Genomic DNA, 6,000 nt, shown 5'->3' with positions numbered 1-6,000 from the left:
AGCTCAGAACCTCTGAGACCCATGTGCAATGCTCTAACCAGTAGTTCACCACTCCCACATTGAGGTTTACCCAGGTCACGAATTGAGTATCAAACACACAGGTAAATTGAATCTATTTTATCTCCATACACATCCTTTGCCAGCGCAGCAATATGTGGCTCAAATGATCAGATTTTTACTTTCATTATTATAATAGATAAAAAAATGCTTCTAAAGTATTGCTGTTGTATGTTATTCAGACAAATACTTGTCTAAATTTGTACTTTCATTGCATTGTATGAAAAACATTCCACTTGAACATAACTCTAAATAAAAAGAGTGTCTCTATACCTTAGTATTACTTTTGAAGCATTGTTTTTTCTCTAGATCAGTTCGAATCTACCTAAAAGAGAATATCATATACCGGAGGCTATTAAATATAATGATAGTTTTGTTTGTTTAGTGTTAAAATTGGAATCTGTTTATATAGGAAGGAAATTGTAATTAAACTTTAATTACGACGGTTTAGAAACCAAACCTGAACAGAACCCAGTCTCAGTGCAGATGTATCAGTCTGGTACCAGCAGTCATCCTCATTACAAGCTTTGAATTGTTTGTATCTTCTCACCCATCTGAGAGCTGGAGGTGTTAGTTCCGCTGCCTTTAATGTGGAGATAATTTCACCTTCCTCCTCCTAAACAACACAAAACCTGAGCAAGCAGCAGCTGCTACACACTGTTATTAACACACGCTCACAATGATCTACCTTGCTTGAAAAAAGTAAAGATGCGGGAAATTCACACTAATGATAGAAAGGTTGTTTTTAGTCACTCATTTTTAGTTTAAAAAGGTATTAATTGGAAGACTTGTTTTCTGAAAATGTTGATAAGGAGAAACATCTGATGTTGAATGTTTGCAGCTTTAAGGAGTACAATGTGAAAGTAAACAGTCAGTAATCAGAAACAATAATTTTCAGTCCACTAGTTAACCCTTTTCAGTAAAGGCTCCTTAAGAAGCAGATTTACTGGGAAAAGCATTTCCATCACAGGCTCTATGTGGTTTTCAGCAATACTTGTGTAGGGTGGGTAGAGGCTGGGATGATGAAAGGTGAAACCACGACAGTGCTACGTATGAATGAAACACATGAATGCTGAAAACTCTAAATTAAACATACCCCAAATGGTGAATGCAACAGAAAAGGCTGCAAATGATCACTACAAGCGAATGGAGAAATGCTGCAAACACTACAAACAAAAGCAAGTAAAAAATGAGCAAATTTGCTAAATATAAACAAAATTCAACATACCAATAAGGGGAGTTGACCAGCAAGTCAGATAAGACTGAAGAACCTATGGAAATTCTGTTGATTTTTCTAGAATATTTAAAAAGATTATGGAAACAAATATAAATAAAATGACATGAAGGAAAATGTATAATTTCTTGGTTCTCTAATTTTTTTAAATTCTGGCATCCCATTAATGTCTTTACCCGAGATCTGGTTCATCTGAATTGGTCCACTCCCCTTAACTGTCTGGTTAGGGGAGGGGCCCTGTCTGGCCCGCAGATATGCAGTCCAATACTTAAGGAGATGTTCACTTTGTATTCAACCAGCATTAATCTCTTCAGCAGATTGATGTAAAGTTACACTATGATTTTATAGCACAATGTAGCCAGTTTTTACTTTCAGTGTGTATGCAAAAAAATCTAAAGTAAATCTCTTCATTGTCCCATAATAGGGAAATTCCCTCTTTGAAGCAACCCCTTTGGGAGCCATTGTGTGGCACCCGGGGAGCAATGTGGGGTTAAAGATTTTGCTCAGGAACCCAGAGTTCAGGCTGTGGGGATCCAACTGGGTAATTGCAACTTTCTTAGAGCACATCACTCCCCATATTCTGAAGGCTCAGCAGCTGGCTCCTCCAGAAAGTGACGGGTGTTAAACGTGGTAATAGGTGTATTAAGGAGTGGTGGCCTAGTGGTTTGGGCATTGTGCTTGTAATCCAAAAGGTTCTGGGTTCAAGCCCCACCTCCACAGACTATCACAATAGGTCCCTGTGCAAAGACCCTTAACTCTGCTCCCCAGGCAGCGCACAATGGCAGCCCAGTGTTCCCCAAGGGTAATGGTTTAATGCAGAGAGTTAATTTTGTTGTGTAATGACAGTAAAAGCTGGGAAAAAAAGTGTGGTACTGAACAACAACACCTCTTTCTAATTTAGGTAATTGGTATATTTTTTCCACTCTGTGTACAAATTTGGTTTTTATGCATTGGCTCATTTATTAGGAGTTTTCTTTTTTGCTTTGCTTTTGCATTGTATCTCTTTATTTTTCTGGCCCAATTGAATAAAGGCATTGACTGTGAAAAAAAAGAAAATGGACTCATTGCACCCCCTTCATGATGTTGTTCCCTGTTCACCAGAGGTCCCTCAAACCACTTTAGGTACACACTGAGCCCTAATGACCAGAAACCTCTAAGATGAGCTCAAGTGATTTTCAGGCCAGTAGTTCATCCGAGTTTGTCAGACTTATTTAAAGTAAAATAAATTTAGCTGGCCAAACTACATTCAAAAACATGTTACCAAAGGAAGCAATTCAATTAAGTTGGAGCTGCAATTTCTTTTAAGAGTGTGAGAAAGTTTTGCGCTGCAGACTTCTTCTAAAGGGAGCTAAATTCTTATAAAAACTTTAGGATGCTTTAACAAACATTGATTTAAAAGTGTCAAACCTTACATAGCCAGCTTAGTTTGTATTTCAGTTGAACATTAGAATTGATCTGAACTATGCTTTCAGGATTTATAAGGCTAAGTTAGGATGAAAAAAAAGACCCCTTAAATTAGAAAGATGTTCAGGTCTAAAACAGAACTGCTTTACTATTTATAAAATTTGTTTTACAATTTGATAACTTAAGCATGGTTATAAGAAATAAAAAATGTGCATGTATGTATAGGTGCATATATATAGTATAAAACCACCATAACCATATATGTGAAAATATTGCAGTTTTTTAAACTTCTGTGCTTTTTTAATTTATTTAAACTTCAGTATTGCTGGAATATTCTAATCTGAAAGCACATCTCTTAAGAAAATATTTACAATTTCCCTGCTGTCATGACTATTCAAAGCTTTTGCTTCAAAAATAAATGTAACAGCAACACTTCTTCCTCCATCCTCCCTCCCTCGAACGCTCCGGTAGTCGAAGTGTTTCTGCGCTTGGCTGCTGAAGGCCTGGAGATGCAGATGGCCGGCTCAAGCCCAGTCCGAAATTTGCTTCTCGAGACGGATGGCTGGAGCAGCGCTTGCTTGCCAACGGCCGGCTGCAAACACAATGACGAACGTCCAGTCACGAAAGAACAGAGCGTGCGGTCCTCAATTTGACATCTTAACCCTCCACCTGCTGCAGACGCATGCAATGCTCCGATAGAGTCTTTTATTCATCTGCCACTGAGTAGCTCTGAAAATAGAAGCAGGGAGAGCTCAGAAATAACTGTTGGTCAGGGTATTTTAAGCAGATTAAAGCAGTGACTTGTCATACTGTCATGTGTTTTGATTTTATGCCATTAATATTCATCAAGTAGGAGAAGTTCTGCTTTATTAATCAACAATTTGTATAAATCTTTTACTAGATCATATCAATAATGTTTTAAAAAATTCAGCTTTTGGTCATATTTCCTTACCACAATCAGAGTAGAGTGAGTAGGTGTCATTTTTGTATTCCAGTATTTTTTCAGATCTTGGACCAACATGTTGTATTGTTCCTCGGCGTCCCCTCCTCTCATGGTGGGTGTCTGAGGGCTCACCCCAACAGACGACTGTGGTATGAGCCCAGCTTCCTCCCAGATGATGTGTTCGAATGTGGGTAGTGGTCGGCGCCCATGAACCCTGGCGGCGGTGGGAGTTTGGCCTAGTGGAGCCTGAAGTTACAGTGTAGGCGTCGGTCTTGATAAAAGCTTCTATTCAGATGTTTGACAGAGAAGGTGGAGGTTGGGGGGCCAGGATCATTGATGCTGGATTTTGGGCTGAAGCCTCAGCGTGGGTGTGTGGAAAGATTCATGCTTGTTAAGAGTGGTTAAAACAATGCAAACATCGAAAACAATCATCAGTAAGGTACACTTTCTTTGTAAAAATATGGTTAGTGCCATTTATGAAAGCCAGATATGACTGTGATAAAAAGGAATTTCCGATCACCAGATACATTAAAGTTTTTTTTGTCCTACCAAAAGATTAAAATTGTGTCAAAAAAGTATGTTTTTAGAAATAAACTGGGACAGTATAATACAATTTTGAACTTAACACTCAGATTGAGACCAATAATAAAATAAAGGTCCTGCTTCTAAAATAAAAAGAATCCATTAATATGAATGATGAAATACAAACACTGGCACATAGGCACTTATGTTATGTTATCACCATAGCCACCACTGTGAAAAAAAAAGGTTAAACTTGTATCTTGTATCATTAAACAGTACCTCATAATCATCAAATAACTTTAACTAGCTGCCTGGGGCTTTAAGGAGATGGGGGAGATAAGTTAAGGCTGATTTACACTCAGAAACCAGGTCTTCTGAGTGTGTGTTGCAGTGAATGCAAATATGCCCCCGCCCCTGCCGCAGACACTCTGGTGCACCTCTCCAAAATTGTAGGTGGCTTCAGACAGTGCTGCATACAGGAGGCCTCTGATTGATAAAACCTACATCCGCTCTACACTATGCGTATTTCCTGTTTGGTACCTTACCAGCTTGTTTTGTTTGAATGACCATCATTCTGGAAAACGACTCGTTGATCCAAATGAGATTGACCTGTGCATACAAAATAATTTGTAATGGCGTTCACGTGTAAGGTGTGGACCGAACTATGTAACAAATTGATGGGTAGGACAAACCTAAGCCCCATGACATTGGTAGTAATGAACACTTAGATGACTGTTAGAGGAAAATGAACTGGTTAGAAGAATCTGCTCAGTGGTGCAGTGGGTAGCACTGCTGCCTTGAAGCCAGAAGGTTTGGGGTTTGATTCCTGGCCTGGGGTCTTTCTACATGGAGTTTGCATCTTCTCTGGGTACTCTGGCTTCTTCCCACAGTCTAAAAACATGACTGATAGGTTGATTGGCTTCTCTAAATTCTCCTTAGGTGTGTGTGAATGGTTGTTTGTCTCTGTGATGGACTGGTGACCCATAGACAGCTGGAAATAGGCATCAGGACCCCTTGGGTGAGGCAGAAAATGGATGCTTTCTTGGAGCACTGAAGATCTAAGAGTGGAACAATGATGCTTAAGGAATAAATGATCCAAATCTTTCATTATGGTATGTGCCTACAAACTTCATTAGCACATACTATAATTCTAGATAAGAAATAGTCCAGATAAGTAATTTAGATAAAAAAAGTAATATATAATATTTTAATTTGAATATAAATGCAAAATAGCTATCAACACATTCCGTAAAAATAAAAAAAAATATCCACTGGACTTGGTTTCCAAGATTTGAAGACGTTGAGAAAGCTTCCTGGAGAGGTGGCGAAACGTCTTCAAATCTTGGAAACCAAGTCCAGTGGATATTTTTTTACTTTTTTACGGAATGGCTATGACCTGGATGACTGAGAACCTTCATCAGCAACTATCAACACAGGTATCATACAAATATTAAACAGAAATAAAAAGTGTGTGTTTTATTTTGTTCTGGTTGTGAACTTGTAAACATATCTTACGGTGATTTCAATATTTTAATTTGTCAGAAAAACATTTAACATTTTAACTGTAGGAAAAAAAAACGTACCTACGGCTGTCTATACACAGTCATCCATCTATTCACATTTATTTATTTATTTATTCATTAACTTAAATACAGGGGATGTAGCTCAGTGGTAGAGCGCATGCTTCGCATGTATGAGGTCCTGGGTTCAATCCCCAGCATCTCCATGCAACATTATTTTGAGGAGGTGCCTTGTGTTATTGATTCCCAGAATTTCTAAAAGTAGAATGGATGGTAGATCTTTACTGCTGATAGCTGCTCACACAGAGACTGGTTTCCTG

The 6,000-nt window shown here is 38.4% G+C and overlaps 1 non-coding gene across 1 annotated transcript; it reads left to right on the top strand.

The window, feature by feature from the left end:
- Nucleotides 1–5,814: 5,814 nt before the first annotated feature.
- On the top strand, nt 5,815–5,886 carry trnaa-cgc. The gene has a single exon. It is a non-coding gene; the product is annotated as a tRNA-Ala (tRNA).
- Nucleotides 5,887–6,000: the final 114 nt, after the last annotated feature.

Source organism: Cyprinodon tularosa, unplaced genomic scaffold (assembly GCF_016077235.1).
Source record: "Cyprinodon tularosa strain WSP-4 unplaced genomic scaffold, ASM1607723v1 ctg122, whole genome shotgun sequence".
NCBI classification, from domain to species: domain Eukaryota; kingdom Metazoa; phylum Chordata; class Actinopteri; order Cyprinodontiformes; family Cyprinodontidae; genus Cyprinodon; species Cyprinodon tularosa.
Note: the sequence above shows the minus strand (reverse complement) of the source record. Positions and strands in the feature narration are given on the sequence as shown.